Genomic DNA, 18,811 nt, shown 5'->3' with positions numbered 1-18,811 from the left:
GCAAATAAACAATACAAAAACTTAAATTCAAACCAAAACAGCTGATTCACACATCAACACAAATTTTATGTGAAATAATATGTACGAGTAAAGTCTGTGTAGTGTTTCAAATATCGACAGGGATGATACGCTCTCTCAGATGCTCTCATTTATTCGAAAATTTGCTAGTGGAACGCAAATACACAGTATTACTCAAAATAATAGCGAGTAGCTTGTGGAGCAAACTTATTATTAGGCGTTTTCGGTGGCTCGCAAGTGTGGCAAAACACAGCAAGCTGTTGGCTTATACTGGCCAAAATGTACGCAAAACAAGTACACTTTATCCTCTCCATAGGCCAGTTGTTGTTTACTTACCAAAGACTTCGACCAGTAAAGAAAAAAGTGTTAACAACGCAATAAGCGAACTATTGTAAACCTTCATTGGAAATTCCAACGAATATTGCAATCATATGTCAAAAATCATATGTAACACAAATTCAAACAAATTTTAAAAATTTCATAAATTTGAAAATTGGGAAAAAAGTAAAATTTTAGTGTTTTATTTTGAAATTTCCAACATTCTTACCATTCCTTTTAATTCTGTATAAAGAATTGCGTATCATATATTGATTTAAATTTAAAAATCGTCACTTGTCTACAGCACAATATATCAGAAATAAATGTAATGAATACTTTATAAGCGAAAATAAAAAATTTTTTTTCATTCATTTTATTTTTTAAATATGTACATAATTTATTTTTTTGTTATGTAAAATAAAATAAAGTAAAATATCTTATTTATTAATTGGAATTATTAATGTTTTAACTACAATTTGACTTCTTCTTCAAAAGTCAAAAGTCGTATTTATTTTTATAAATAGGATAGAAATATCCATCAATTAATTAACTGTAATAAGAGTTTATAATTGCGCAGATATTACAATAAAAAAGAAGCAATGTTTTACCTGCACATAATGACAAAAAACTATATTTAACTTATTCCAGGAATCCCGTTCATTCTAGGATTTGGTTTCCTTCCATTATTCTGTTGTTTTAAATAATAACAGTTAACGCTTGAATTTGTGGAAAAAACTCATGTGGATAAAATAAATAAATAAATAAAAATTTAATCATATTAAATTTGTTATAATACTTTTAATATAATAATAATTTAAAAAAAGTATTTTAAATAAACATTTAAATATATTAAATTTTTTATAATAATTTTATAAAAACATATTCGAAATACTGGTCAACCCATGTGGATAAAATAAAAAATATTAAAATAAAAATTTAAAAATATTAAATTTATTATAATAATTTTATTATAACAATAATTTTATTAAAATATATTCAAAAATCTCATCATTATAAGTCACTCACATATTAAATTAAACTCTTTTTAATTATTTTTTAACTTATCTCCCACAAAATTTGCTTGAAAAATATTTTGTGCAAAATAGGGAAAAAACTCCCATTCCCATATGAGTCAGCATAGGGAAACAGGGAAAAGAAAAAAGTCTCATTCCCATATGATTCAGATTAGGGGTGAAATTGTTTTGCTTCAAAGTTTTTCGTTTTCCATTCGAAATATTGTCTGAAAATTTCTTTTAAAGTCTAGGCACGGATACAGATAATCCAATATCATCCTATACAGACAGTATGGGACAGCACCTAGAATCTGAATATGTCCGTATGTTCGGTCCGACCACACGTCTGTCGGATCTACAGTCATAATCGCTAAGGTTTAACGTGATGTAGTTTACATTTTCTCCTATCACTTACCGATTTCTTCTAAAATTTACAAATAAATATCTGATTTGATGTTCGAGTTAAATATTCGTAGATCATAGATCATAATACACTCGTATATAGTTTTGTCCCATTTAGACTCATTGCCTTAAGATATTAAGCTTTAATTAATAAAAAAACTTTAATTTTAAGTTTTTATTGATTGTTAAATAATAGTATCAAGATATAATACGAGTTTAAATACTTTACCATTAAAGTTCCTTTGTCTTATGATATGGAAAATATTCCAAGACTTTTTCAATGAAACTCCATTTGTCCTATAATTTTAGGTGTGCCAATAATTTTAGCCATATTAGTGTCCATATGTATATGTGTACGCTTTATATCCTTAAATTTTTTTATTAGTCTCTTCATTTCATAGTATATAAACAGCTTGAAATAATTTTTTTTGAAGCTTTTGGTTTTGCTATATTTTTGGTTACTTTAATAAACTTAACTAATTTTGTGCCAATGCATCAATTCTATATGCTTCAGTACTAGCCTCATTCTATTACTAGAATGCTTTAATGGATGTCTTATCTGTTTATTTTTTGCTTTGCATCAGCCATAGGAGCTTTGTAATGCGTTGATGATGATTAATAATGGAGTCAATCCGAAATCCAATGCCTGTCGCATAATTGAATATTATCCCATGCGCGCTTATCCTCTACTGATACCGACTGTGCCACACGAGTACATTATTCCTTATATACTCTATACATTCTCAAACTTTATATCGCCCCTATCCCATTCGTTGGATCAGTGATGCGGTATTTAAAAAACGACGAATTTTCACTTGGCTATAGCCACTGTCATTTCGTGTGAGTTTTTCGTAGGTAAAGAATGTTATGTGGGTCTGCGAGGGTCTGTGAGGGAGTAGAGTTTCAGCAGAAAAAGCATTGATTTTTCAAATGGAAACATTTTTATGGTTTGCATAATGTCTGCTAAATTGCCCACATCCGCTCTCGCAACTACCTCCCACTCACATCCGCCATTCACAGGCTTAAATCCATGATGTGCTCATCATTCAAACGAAAACACATATGCGACGTTAATGTGTTTGTATTTCGCAAACGTTTGGGATTTGGTAAAAAGGTTTTCCATACACGAAAAATATCCTCGGGTAAGATTTGCTGGCATTTCATTCATTTCATTAATATTTTCTATGTGACAAAATCAATTTTAGTTTTGTGCAGATTATATTTTTTTAATATGCTTCGAGTTTTATTTTGTTTTTGAGCAGACAACACAGAAAAATACGTTTAGCTGATAGACTCTGTCCTCTGTCCTTGCTGTTGGTTTAATGAAAATTTGGTATTCTTAAATTTTTTAGCCCTAGTGCAGGTACTCATCACTTTTATGGGTGTGCTAGTTAAAGTAATTGGTAATAATTTTATTTGCATTAAAATTATTTTTAAATACCATGCTTAACTTAATAGAAATGATGAGCTATAGTAACTACCAGTACGAGCAGGAAGATCTCATTACTCTAAAAATGATTTTAATTAGACTGTAAATTGAGCACAAAACAAACGAGTCATGCTGTGGATGCTTAAAAACTGTTTTAAACTACAATAGTTCCATAACGAATTCCGCATTCTCTTTTTCTCCTTATTAACTCGTATAAACCCTTTCCACCTTGCAACATAAAAGCCGTAAAAGACATTAAAAAGAAGCCTTTCTATATCTTACGCTTAACGAAAGAAACAAATTGTACAAATTCTCGAGCGAAACACACTAATCCAGACAGATGAGTGTAAAAGGATAACAAATGACATCAGTTTTAAACACCAGCTTAGAAATTTGTTCAGTTCTTGAGCTCGCACGCAGGTTAAGGTATAAAGAGTGACTACCCGAAATCATATAAAATTATTAGTGATGGCAAGAACTAGTCTGCTTTATTTTGTTGTTGGCTTGGCTTTGTTTGCTCGACTACTGACTACTGATTCCTGATTAGCATTCGCGCAAAGGCTAAGAAGGCAAATGCAAGGGTTCTAAGTAGTGTTTAAGTTCACATGCTGAGCAGGACGATCTCATTACTTTTAAAAGGATTTTAATGAAGCCGCAAAATTAATCTTAAAACAATTTTATGGGTTTGTTGCTTCGTTGCTATTTGGAACTTTGGATTTGTGATTGAGAAGCTATTGCTACTAAACTGCCTTTAGAAAGGATCTAGAAGATTTATTTTATAGATTCATATATAAAATAAGTGTGTCTAAGTGCAAAGTAAATTGGTGTTGGATGAATAAATGAAGCTGAATTCAATTATCTTAAACGTCATAAATGCCATAACGACAGGGTTTACAAAAAAAGATGCCATGTATGAACTTATAGCAGTTTGGAGAAATAATATAATTAATAAAGTCAATAAATATTTATTATGAAGTAATTTAAAGTACTAAATCAATTAATGTTTACAATAAGTATTAATAATAACATGCTCACTTATTAATATAATTCAATATTTTGAGATTAATACACAGAAAAAAAACGTATAAGTTTTTATAGCTTTTGGTGTTCTTATCAAGCATTTTAAATCAGTCCTAAAACACCTTTTAAAACAAAATTCCTATAATGGAGTTATTCACAGTTTTCAATATGTTGAGATTTCGTATATTATTTTAATATAACGTTTCAATTACATTTCAATTAGCTTGATACTCAATACACTGATCCATGGCAGTAATTGCTGCTCCCACTTATAATCTGTACAATTTTATATACTTTGGGTGTAAGTGGTACACTTATAGCATCAAATATGCTAAGAGGTCGGGACGTCAAAAAAGTTAATTCAATTCAGAAAAAAATTAGTTCTAATTGCAGTTTAACAGTTCAATTTATTTCATAATATAATCCGGTTAGTTAAATCTAAAAAAAAAAGCTGACTTCTCTAACATTGTTTAGAATAATCAATAAAATAATTTTTGATAATTTTTGATATTTTTATAAAGCATTTTTAATCAGTTCTAAAGCACTTTTGAAAACAAAATTGATATAAAATACTTATTCAACGTCTTCTACAGGTTGAGATTTCATCTATTGTTTTAATATATATTCTTAATTGGACTTTAAGTTCCATGACAATTAAAATATTGATCCATGGCAGTAATAGCAGTTTCTCCCACTTGTAATCTGTAAAGTATTGCATATCTTAGATGTTATTAATACGCTTATGTTACGATTTAATTTTCGAAGAAACGTATATTTGGTCAAATGAAATTAATATGGAATAATTCTAGTTATCTAGATTTGTTGTGATTGTATGAACGTCAAATATTCTAAGCGACCAGAACATTAAAAAAATTTCATTCACTACAGAAAAAAAACAGCTCTAGTTATAGTTCAACAGTCCAATTAATTTCATACTCGTAATATAGTCCGATTACGTATATTGGAGGAATCAGTTTTATGAATTGAATTATCTTAAATATGCAATACAGTTGGGATGCACAAGAAAATTCGATGTAGGGTTAATAATCCGGACTTTAATTGAAATCTTAAATTTTATTTATTTATTTAATCCTTTTATTCCTAGGTGGAACAGAGGGCCGTAACAAATAGTTTCCATTGAACTCTATCTAATGCAAGACGTCACTCCAGCTCTTTCCAGCATTTCTTAATTCGGCTTCAGTTTGTCGTTTCCAAGTGTTGCGCGGACGCCCTGGTCTTCTACTGCCTTGAGGGTTGAAATCTAAGACATTTCTTGCGATATCATCAGCGGGTTTTCTTAACGTGTGGCCAAGCCATTTGTATTTGCGCATCATTATTTCATCAGTTATAAGAGGCTGATTCGTTCTAAACCAGAGCTCATTATTGGTTATGGTTGCTGGCCAGAATACATGAAGGATGCGTCGTAGACAACGATTGACAAAGGCTTGTAGCTGTTGTGCGTCTCTTGCCGTTAGGTTCCAACTCTCACTACCATATAGTAAAGTTGATTTTACGTTTGCATTGTACAGGTGTATCTTAGTGCGTTGTGTGATGTTGGATGAACGCCAGATTTTGCTAAGGGTTCCAAACGCTTGCTTCGCTTTCGATAGCCTGTACTGTATGTCTTGCCGACTGCCGCCGTTGTTCGAAATGTAGCTTCCCAGATAGCAGAAACTTTGTACATCTTCGATGTAGGAGCCATCTAGTTGAAACTTCGTTAAGCAGTTTGAATTGAGACGCATAGACTTGGTTTTGTTGATATTGATTGACAGACCAGCTGCCAGTGCACGCTTTGCGATGTTGTTTAACGATATTTGCATCTGGGAAAAGTTATGCGTTAGTAAACAGATGTCATCAGCGTAATCGAGGTCAGTAAGTTTGTTATGAAGGCCGAATGATATGCCATGATTTGTGTTCATAGCTTCCGACATAACCACATCTAAGACTATATTAAATAGTATAGGTGAAAGAATGCAACCTTGTCGGACGCCAGACTTAATTTGGATTTGCCCGCTGAGACGCCCTTCGTGAAGTACTGAGCAGTGCGCGTCAGAGTACAAGCCTTTTACTAAATTTATTAATTTACTCGGTATACCTTTACACTCTAATGCATACCAGATGGTGGTATGGAGAAGTGTATCGAATGCACGTTTAAAGTCGATAAACAGCAAGTATAGGGGAGATCGCCATTCGCTAGACTGTTCGACTATTATTCGAAGGCTGTTTATGTGGTCGGCACATGATCGATTATGCCTAAATCCTGCTTGCTCGGCTCGTAGTGTAGGCTCAGCGGCCGAAGTTAAACGTTTATGTAAGATTTGAGCAATAACTTTATAAGCTACATTTAGTAAAGTTATGCCTCTCCAGTTGGAGCATTCCATCAGGTTACCTTTCTTTGGTATATTAATAATGATGCCGTCTTTAAGATTAGGCGGTAATGACTCTTGGGACCAGAAGTTGTTGACAATTGGTTGAATAATTTGAGCAGCTGAAATTTTGTCTGCTTTGAGCAGTTCGGGGGCAATATTGTCCGGACCAGCGGACTTACCTGCTTTAAGCTGAGTTATTGCTGCCTCAATTTCACTGATGTTAGGTACATCTGTGTTTATATCGTTGCGAGCAATATGTTCGTGGTGTCTACTACATAGTTCCTGCTGAGGATAGGTGTTGTTTCCCGCTAGGAGATTTCTGTAGTGATCTTCCCAAACTTTTAGCTGATCTTCGGTAGAGTGTACTAGTTCGCCTCTGGTATTTTTTATTGGCTTTGCAATCCTGTGTTTACGTCCCACCATAGCTTTAGTGATGTTGTGTAGGTCTTTGAGCCTATGTGATTCGCTTGCTTTTTGGGCTTCTGTTGCTAAATTGTCGAGCCATCTGCGCTTATCGGCTCTAGCGCTGCGTTTAACTTTGCGGTTGGCAATCTTAAATAAGCACTAATAATATTCATACATTAATATAATTTTTTATTTCTGGATTAAAGCTAACAAAATATATTATATAAAGTAGTGGTTGCGCTAGGTTGGGGTCAGAAGTAGAAAATCGGTTCAAATACAGCAGCAGTAGTTGATAATGATATTCATTATGATTATGTTACACGATTTGTAGGGCGGTGTAAAAAAATCTATTGTACCTCTTTCATAGATTTAGAGTATTTCCCCCAGTCCAACTTCCTAAGTATGAGTATTTTATTTTTTTTTTTATTTTTTTTGCGGTGAGGCATGTCATGATACCGGTCTGCCAGACTATTACCAACTAAAACAACATATCTCCTTATCAGGGAGACCTTCCTGGGAACATTTTCGTATTACTTCGAGAAGGTTTTTGTTTTTTTTTTAGCTTCTTGTCACAATTTTTGTTTGCTAATAGCCTGCGTCCAGACTTCATCCTTGCTTACTCACGATCTTCTGCATCGAAAGATAAGTTGTAGTATTGAATTCACATTACAGAGTTACGTTACAGAGTATTGAATTTACTGTCAAATTTCTTCGCATAATTCTTTAATTAGTTTTACTTAGGGTTTGCATTCAATTTTTAAATTATTTCAAGTTGAAACTTTCGATAAGCGATTTTGATTGTTATAGCCCTGGTATATTATCTTAACATAGTTTTATTTGTTTCTCTTCTTCTTTCTGAGTAGGTGAGAAGAAGGAGTAAGGCAGATGCCATGTGGCCATTTACGATGACTTGTCAACACACAGCTGACAATAGTTGGGCCATAACTTGATAGATGTTCGTTTTCAAAGCGTTAAGAGCTTGAGAATTGTCTGCATAAAGGCGAACAGTAATGATCTCGAATCGCATAATTTTGGTGACCAATTAACATAACTAATACCTAAATTCACATGCCCGTAAAATTTCTTGAGCAATAAACTCATCATCATTGTTGACATCATTGTGGCACTATCCAGTTAAAATCATATCTTTTCCAAATCATATCTACAATTTCACATTAACAAAATCAATTTGGTAATGAAGTGACTGTAACGGTTAGAGATCAGAATTGACGATTTGTGTCGCAAATTCATCCTTTTCAGAAAATATATAATAGACTATTCAGTGACTTTTTGTCGATCAAGCAAAACAAAAAGCTGATTGTATTGGTATAATAAGACAAATATTGCTTGATCTGTAACGATCATCAAAAAAATTACCTTATAGACTTTATTCACTATCAACTTTTATGAGACAAGTGCTAATATCTTGCTTCAATTCGATCTTAATTTCTCTTAGAATATAAATCAATGTCTATTGAACTGGAAAACCGTCTTTTCAATTTACGACTACTTCTTGCTTATATTTATAAATTAATTAAACTAAATTATTACATTTTATATCTGCCGTGGCTTCTATTAGAAGCTTTATAGTATGAGGTGTGTGTTTAGGACTCAATTCCGCACCCATTCTGAACAAGTGTGAAATCACTAATATTTAACATACTTTGAGATGATTGTATTATTTATTTTTTTTTCATCGATATGTATGTTCATCTATTTTTACTGGTGTAATAATTCATCGAAATAATAACTGGTAGTTATTTGGAAGACCAGAAATCCGCGCTGCTTTAAAGGACTGAAATCAAATAACATAAATTATGAATATAATAAAAAAGCATGAATGACAATTGGTTTATATGAGACCTGGGTAAGAAATTTGCATATGTATAAGTATCTAATAAGTATTCAGACTAAATATTATAAATAAATAAAATGATATTTTTTTGATAAAAAAATATTTATCAAAATGCAAAAAAGGACTTATTAAACTTGCCTTTTTCCTTCCAATATGACATCTTTAATTCCATATCTAATTCCATATTCCATATCAATTTCATTTCGGTGTCTCTGAACTGAAACCTTCATTGTCTTAAAATAAAATTTTTGTTATGACTTCTGTTGATGGCTTACAATCTCTTGTGTAATGCAGATTGAGAATTATTTTTTATGCTGCAATGAAATGGAAGAAATAAATATTGATTAAGTTTTTACATTGTCGTCAATATACTTACAGATCAATTACCAATTACCTCAGAAAGCTTTATTTTTTTTTTGCTTTTACCCATCTTTTGACTCTCCTTAATCTTCCCTTTTTAAGTATTATTCACACCACGTTTTACTTCATATTTTAATTCAGTTTTACAATTGAAAAACGGCAGCGAAACTATTCATAATTTGTATTGGTTGTGCCTTTGTTTGCCCTTTGAATGGAACAAATTTTCCAGTACTTACATGCTGCGGTCTTATGAATTTCACGAGTAGTGAATCAGAGGACATGCGGCTTGCTTCGAGTGCTGATTTAAACGTCAAACGCTTGCAACTGACAGGATAACGAGATTTTCGAGTGGGTGCTGCTCACGCCGAAGTGCGTTAGTGACGGCTTTTCAAACGAAGTGCCAATGAGAATGTTCACACTCTCCTCCTCTTCGGCCTAGTGCGTTCGATGTGTTGATGTTGTGGGTTGATAACGACGGATATGAAGAGATTGCATACAAATTTATTGTGCTTTTAAATGGAGTTTGATTACAACGAATGATAGCGTGGCAGTGGCTTTGAAGAGGACTGCGGCAAAAGTCATATTCTATATATCTTATCATTGAGTTTGAAAATTCAATTTTTTAGAGGCAGATGAAGTCGATTTCACTAAATATCAAAGTATGAGTAATCTGAAATAAGTCAAAACCAGGAGCGATAAGAATTCTTAAACCATCTAAGCTAATAATGTGTACATATAATCTATTAAAATATTAATTAAGATGATGTGTTTGAGAAATGAATAGGTCATCGTAAAAAATAAGAAAAATATTAATGATTGATGATATCGTTATGGAATGATATTTTTAAGAGGGAGATCATTTATTATAATTACTCACTTTTTTAATTTTTTATTAAATTTAGTTATTTATTTTTTTTTTTTTTTCTTAACATTAAATAAATTTTATCTCTAAAATTTGTTTTTATTTATTTTTTATATTTTTTCTTATCACTGCATCGCATCGCACACTTTTTAAAGTAATTTTGTTAATTGAATATCATTTACTAGGTAAGTTGGGGATTAAACCAAGCTTCTGTACTTAACGTTTAAAGCACCCGGTCATTGCCAACGTCAGGGTTTTGTCATAGCAATCAGATTTCATAATACACAAAAGCCTTATCTGTCTTAATATTACAGTCGAAAAATATTATTCCGTATTACAAATCCAGACTGTTTGATTTGTCAAAACTTCATTAAATAAATTCCAAAATATTTTTGATTTTTGAAATCTTTTTTAATAATCTGGAAATATATAAAATCATATGTTTAGATTATTTTTTTGATATGGACGTTTCCTCTATTTTCACAATTATTTACCGCATACAATTTTTTTGTACATATTTTTGAAAAAAGCAGAATTTCGCGTGTTAAGCTTTATATTTTGGAATAAAACTTTTCAATTTTTGCACAATATATACGAAATTGTCATATGAAATGACAATACAACAGGTGCATGGATATACCAATGTAATAAAAAGTTGTGGTTTCCTTGAATAATACTTAAAAACCTACTACTTCTGAGTTATTTATTTAAAATTTTAATCTACTCACCAAAAATATAGGGTTAGATAAAAATATTTTACTTCACAAGAGTACAATATCAATGCTGGAGTTGCTCAGGGTAGTGTCCTTGGGCCGTTTCTATAGTTAATCTACACAGCTGACATTTCACAATACCCAAACAATTTACTGACGACCCTGCTATAGTCAGTACCGACCATGACTGCACTATACTGTCACAAAATTATAACGAGAGAAACATGCCCTGAGCTGTGGACATAGCTCAATCACATTCTGTAAAATATCTGGGAATTCATTTAAATAGAAGACGTGGACAAGTCATATTGAAGCCAAAAGATCCTAATTAAATCTTTAATATAATGAATTGTACTGGCTTCTATATTAAAACTCTACACTCAGTCTCGATAACAAATTGTTAATTTACAAATCAATATTAAAGTCAATTTAGACCTATGGTATAAAACTGTATTGTTCAGCATGTAACTCAAATATAGAAAAACTTTAGAGAGTATAAAATAAAATTCTTCGACAACCTACGTGCGCTCCGTGGTATGTCAAAGACACAAATTTACACAAAGATATAAATCTACAAATAGTTGAAGAAGTTATTCGCCAATACACACCAAAATTCTGAAAGAGATTCAAGTCGCATCCAAATCCTGCACTAAACCTCCTTAAAAGAAAATCATAAATATGAATACCAATACAATCCATGTTAGTTTTTTAACATTCGCAAGATTATTGTTAATTTCTATTTAGAAAGATTCAATAAATAAAAAAATGAAAATAAAGACCGTTACCCTATCTTTCATACATCAAAGTTAGGGTTCCTGAGAGAAGTACCCTAGAACCCATAGTTCTTCTTCTTTATGCATATAATATCTCCATAACAAAAATTTGTCAAAATAGCTAAGTCAGCTGGCAGACTAAAATGTATTTGCTCACTAAAGATGGAACCAATACAAATATTGATCTTACAGATAAAAGATATATTTATAAAATAAATATATATACAGGTCTTCGATACGGAGTTGAAGAACTATATATTATAACAATAGAAACAAATATGGAATGATAAGTGGCCAGGACGTCAAAACAATTTAATTCAAAGCAGAAAGAAATATAGCACTAATTATTACTTAACATAACAGCCCAATTTATTTATTTCAAACTGACTGTTCTAACATCGTTCAAAAAAAATTAATAAGATAATTTTTGATGTTTTTATAAAGCACTCTAAATGAGTTCTAAAACACTTTTGAAAACAAAATTGATATAAAAGAGTTATTCCAACTCTGAGAGTTCGTATATCATTTTAATATAATATTTTAACTATATTTCAGGTTGCTTAAGACTTAATGTATCGATCATTAATTGAATATAGCTGTAGTAATTGTTGCTTCCAATTTTGATATATAAAATATTATATGTTACGAGTATATTATAAATGTTGGAAAGTTATCGTATACAATAATGGATTTATGAATTTTTGTTTTAATATTTCTTCTTTTATTTCAATGATGTTGCAAATTATTTTCAATTTTAACTTTCACAATTCCTCTTCTTTATTGAGTCGCTCCTGCATTTTCTAATTGCATGTTTGTCTATGTGATAGCGACTTTTGACAACTTTATCTTTCATTTCAATATTAATAGATTATTGAACGAAGGTAGTAATCCCACGTCATTCCGCTATATAACCGCGGTTTTCGTGATCCTAGACACACGATTTACTTCTATGCTCGCGCTATAATCCCATCCCCTTTACTATAAGCCTATCTCCCTAATTACGTCAATGCTTTCTGGCTTAAGTAAACCCAGTCCGCTAGATATTAAGCCTATCTGCTCTCATCTCTCCTGATTACTTGAATAACTGTGGCTTTCGATACTTTCCACTTTCTGTAACAAAAAAAAATGTAATCCTTCCAGAGATGTTGTGTAGTTCCATACCAAATCCATTGTATCTCAAGAGACTTCTTTGAGATGCTGAGGCATTTAGAATATAATATGTTATTAGAGCATTTAGCAGTATTCAGAAGTGTTTGAATTGTGAGTGGTTACGATTATCGGAAATAGTATCATCAATTCTATTATCTGAATTTTGCAGTTTTTGAGTTTTATTTAAAGCATGTATACTCGTAAAATCATTTTAAGATTCCTATATGATTGCCACAATCACATATAAATAGTCCTGAGTAAATTCCAAACTCTACCTATTTTTGTGTGTGGGCTGGGCCGTTTAAGACTTTATTCAATAATTTATTTTCACACTTGATATGCACACGCTTTTTAAGTAAACTGAAGTAATTTGGGATTATTAAATATCTGGATAAATACTTTGTTTAAACCATTTGATCGCAGTTGGTGCCGAGATTTAGTATTAAATATTTTAAGGTATTAAATATTTTATTCACAATTAGTAACAGGAAATTACAAAATTTACAAATATCCTTTAAGAAAATCTACCATGGTGAATCGAAGGATACCTATTACGACTCTAAAGACTTAATACTCTGTTTCTATACACCGATAAATATGTATTAATATTTATGCATTAATAAACATCTATTGATAGGTACACAATAATGCATATATATATGAGCATTATATGTATATGTATGTATATATGTATGTAGCTGTAGATATATACAACTTTTTTTGTAGAGTAAATAACCAATCAAACACATATCACTGAACATTTTTTAACTTACAGAATTCGTTAATCAGTAAAAGAAAGAGATGGCGAAATTAAAAATAACAAGAGATAGAGTGAGTAAGTGAGAGGGAGTAGAGAAATAGAACAGTCACAGGCTTAAGTGCAGGCATAAAACGATACAATGAAATACCGATATATCAATGAAAAATGGACAGCAATATTTTAGGGAACAGCTTATCCTGGCTGATCCTTGTTGTTTTGTAAAGTGGCAGAGTGGCAAGCAGAAGAAAGAAAAATTTATAAAAAAAATATGTTATGAAGAATAATGTAAAAAAGAAAATGGAAAAAAGGTCTTCTATTAAACGGTCAATTGAGAACACAATTGAGAACATTTGTTTGTTGCAGATCATGCGTAATTGGAATTGGTTAAATAGCAAATAAGTTCGATCGATATCTGCGATCCAAAACATGTGGGATAACATGGAATTAATGCATTTGTACATTTTGAGAATGTTTCTGTAAAGATTGGCGTGACTGAAATTATGTTTTTATTATCTTGTGTTTACTGTGATTTAATTTCCTTTTTTACTTTTCTTTTTTCATTTTTTTGCGACAACAGTTAAAAACTTAGCAGGTGAGCAGCAAATCCTTGGCTTCAGGTCCTTTTTAAAAAGTGTCTCAATAGGAGAAGAATTTCATATTATTATTTGCTCTTTTCCTCGAGTCTAGCTTCTTTTTCAATTTTCTACAATATAATTGCCTAAAAATTGCAATTACTTGCAAAGATTGTGGTTTATCCTTCGCATGAAAAGGTGACAATTTGCTTATATTTGTATCTAGAAAAAAGATTTGGTCCTCTCACAATAATTATCACACCCATAAAGTTTTAATTTAATGAATTTTATAGCCATTATACTTAAGTTTCGAAAAGTGTTGAGAGATGTGGTTAAGCACGTGACCCATATTTACTGATTTTGTGAACGAAAAGAGCAACAGCAGAAGTTCTATGCCTACAGGAGACTTATAGTTATATGTATATATACAATTATATACAATGTGGATATAAGAGTTGCATCGTATAACATTTTAATGTAGGGCTCCAATGTTTCCAATGTTTAAATATTAAAATTCAAGTTTTAATGAAATATACTAACCACTTATATAGACTATCGGTTATATGGTATATTGCACCGACATGGTGCATAATAATAATAAATAATGTAATAAATAACGCTCGTCGGTGTAATATATAATCATTATGTTTAATATTCGCAGAAATTGAGTTAGAAATGCTCTGATTGTCACTTGATAATATTTAATTTTAGACTGATTTATGCAAATTGATGGTGATTATCATACACAATATATGTATATACATAATATATGTCCACGTGTACTTGTGTGTTGCCGATAGCACGGTGGCAAGCCCGGTATGTTCGCCCGCATTGGAGTGAAGTTCTTGCTATAGCAGCACACAGCTAACATAGCCTTATAAAAGATATATGAAATCAGTACACTTTCTGAACACGATACACAGTCGAGACAATACCAAATCTAACTTCCCATTAACATATATTCGGGGATGAATTTCAAAACTATATGAACGAATCGGACGGTGAAAATATAACAGCTTTTTCCGATGTTTGGATAGTTACAGTAGATACCAGGCAAATGTTATAGCTAACAGTTATAACTATGAGATATTTAAAGTAACAATATGAAGGAAGATAGACAATAGAATAAATCAGTGAATTTAGTAGTTGTTCAAACAATTGAGTTATGTACCATTAAAATCAAAAACTTTGACTGATTGACATTTCCTTAACATAAAAATATAGGAATTAATTGAAAAGTTGAGCTTATAAACCATTAAAATATTTTTATATAATAAATTTATTAGGATATTATTTATGTCGATAAAGAATACCTAATAAAGTGAAAAAAGTTGTCTTAACAAACAATGCACAGGAAAATAAATTGGAAGCCCAACTAAATTCAAGTGAAGTCCAGAGCTGTACTTAAGCAAAGTAATAGAGAAATAAATGATTCTATCAGACTTTGTAGTTGGTAGTATGAACACATGTCTAGTAGTTGATAGACGTGTGTTCACCCTAGAATTAAGATATTTGTATCATCAAACTTTGCAAAACAAGACAACATTAAGTATTTTCTTTGTCACTGTCTATTTTTTCAGAGCTCCGGCAAAAATATTTAAGATATTATCTTTTAGAAAATGTAAAAGGGACCGACGTATCGATACAAATAAACGGAGAAAATCTATCAAAGGTACTAAATGGATTAAAACACAATTAGGATCTCAAGAAAGTATAATAATATAATACAGCTGATGTTAGATGTTGTTCTAACATCATATGTGAGATATAATCAAAATGAAACTCTTTAAATGCCATTGTTTTTTTTTATTCAGATACCTAAAATTTTATTAATATTTTCATTATTTCAATATAAGGATTATTTAATTATATATCGATAGCTATGTAATAAAATTAGATGTTGATAAATCTTACTTCAACTAAATTGTCCGTATTAGACTTTATAAGACTAAGTAGTTATAGCAATTAATATTATTTTTCTACTTGAATATATGTAAACTATATTCAGATCAGCAACAGTGTTTAAAGTGCGTCCTTAAAGACGAAATGCATAATAGGCCATACGCATAAGAAACGGAAATAAAAAATAAGAGAAGCAAATGGCAGAGTGTTAGTCATATACTTAAACTCTAAGATCATACATCGTAGTTAAAAACCTAGAGAAGAACGATAGATATTGAACGTAAATGAGATTCATATGTATGATGGATATATCACTATGATATAAAGGAGACGAAAAGATAAAGATAATGCAGTAATAAATACTCATTTGGAAAGTTAATTTTTCATGAAAAATAAATTATATGATTTTATTGCCTTTTTCTATTTTTCTGCTTTAATAGCGTTTAATTTAATATAAATTGTGTCCTCACGAATTCTGCTTCTTCATGTGACTCTATCCACTGATTTCCTAAATCAGCTTCTAATCTTATCTTTAACACAGTGATGGCATGTTCTGCTATATTATCTTGCTTGTGTGCCTCTTTGCTGTCCTGTTCCAATATATATTTGTCATCCTTAGTATTATTGATAGATGAATTAAAATTGGTGGTTCGTAGTGGACGTTTGATTCATATGTCCCTTCTACCTAATTAAGTTGTTTAAGCACACGGAATATTCACAGCCATAATTTTTTCTTCTTCATCATCAGAAATACGCTGTGTCTGGTTGTGTTACTGGACTATTCACACTAAATAGCCATTAGTAGTAACAGCCTATGGTTTTGTGTAGGCATATATTTGTTTGTCTGTGTAAGTTTCTGGACGTATATCTAATAGCAAATTAAATGGTAAATAATAATAAAATACTGAATAGCTATTAATTAATTAGCAATGCAGAGGTAATAATTAGGAAAAGTGTTATTTAATATTGTCTTTTTAATTTTTAATTAATTACAATTTAAATCTATTGATGACCTCTACTTTCACTCATTTAGCTCTAAGATAAATGTGAAGCAAAATCTAGTGATGACCTCTACTTTCACTCATTTAACTCTGAGATAAATGTGAAGCAATTTTCGGGATTAGTTTGGAGTTATCAAATGTTGGCTCGATGATTCTTTGTGTTTAAGTATGTAACGTTAAAAAGTAGTCCAATGTTAAACTATATTGGAATGGATTAACTATATTGGAAATCAATAGATGCATTCTATTCTATTCAAGAAGGTGTGTATTTAAATGTTCATTTTCATTTAATGAATCTGGTTATATTCTCTTAAAGAATCTTTAGATGTTTGCAATCCTTTTCTTCTCTTTCGCTCTGATCCTATGGTATTTTAATTGTTCTTCCTCCGTTGTTTACACATGTTTTGCTTAAAAGTGTGCAGATTTCAAAGCAAAACAGAATAATAAATAATGATTTCATTGGATCCTTTTTTGTGATGATCGTTTTTATAGCTGCCAGTTGAAATGATGAAGTATGAAAAAGAGTGGACTGTAGAACGTACTGTAGATACACTGTGCACACATTGCATCCTACGCTTGTGCGTAGACTTCAAATCATCTTTGTGCGCGATTCCTTAAAGCTGATATATCAGTGTAAAGAGTTAAAATAAATAAATATTTGATTTACAACCAAAACACGAAGCATGTCACTCAAACAATTAAACAAAATTTAATGAAGCAAAAAGCAAAGACATCCTTTAACAGGACGTTAAAGGATTATTGAGAAACTATTCTCATGTTTTCATGTTCTCATGTATTTATGTATTTATTTATTTTTGTTCTGAAGTATTATATCTCATATAACAATAGTCACGAGTATATTCTTCAATCTGTTTGAAATTGTCGTATTCAAATTGAGTGCGCAGTATTTCTATAAAGGATACTAATTCCATACACTTCTTTCACTTCAAAGATAATTAGGTATAAATTTTGGCTATCGAAAAGTGACTTTTGACTATTGAGAATCATTGACTGGCTAACAAATTTCGGAAGTTTTGCTTCTCCAAGCATTGCTATTATGGTTCTCTACGCTTGTATTCCGAAGTCCATTGAATTGTTCTAATTAAAACGGAATCGAGCTCATTTTTATAATTGCATTTTAATTTTCATTTAAAATTTTAAATCCTATGGGTTTAATATATCAAGAAAACTTTACTAATAAATAATTTATGATCAATGACAAAGTCTTAAAATCATTGATTATAAAAATTAAAATGTTAATTAAATAAAATTTTTGAATAACCACAGAATTGTTTGAGATATTGTCAAATTTTCAAAAGGTTCTTGAAAATATTTTTTGTTTGTATTGACTATACCTATATAATTTTAGACCACAATCGTCAGCTATTGAACCCAACCAAATCTAAAAGTTGGACTCTAGATAATAGTGTATAGCCGATTCACTTCATTCATAAAATATATTAAAGTATATAATAGAGTGTGGGGAATATGGCTACCAAGAACTGCTGGAATCTTTTGGACTCTTTAGAAATGTATTCAAAATTTCAAATCGGCCTTTAAAATTTCCGGTCTGATAAAAATAATTTTTCTAAATATAAACCAATATATGATTAATGTTTTTAATGTTATATATTTTTAAAATAAATACGTACATAAATCCCAGTAAAATGTGAAAAAAGTCACTTAAGAGAAAATTTGTTTAATGAAGTTTTTTGCAGATACCAACGGCTTCATAATAAAGAGGCTTTACTGTGTATTAAAAAATTTTGCTAGCTTGTATGTCAAATATTCAAAATATTCTATTAAGTTTTATTTTTCTCTTAGGAAGCAGATTACAGTATAAAATATATAAAAAGAATTTAAATTAAAGCTTAAATGTATACATTTGAA

The sequence above is a fragment of the Teleopsis dalmanni genome, chromosome X (assembly GCF_002237135.1).
Source record: "Teleopsis dalmanni isolate 2A chromosome X, ASM223713v2, whole genome shotgun sequence".
Taxonomy (NCBI): domain Eukaryota; kingdom Metazoa; phylum Arthropoda; class Insecta; order Diptera; family Diopsidae; genus Teleopsis; species Teleopsis dalmanni.
Note: the sequence above shows the minus strand (reverse complement) of the source record.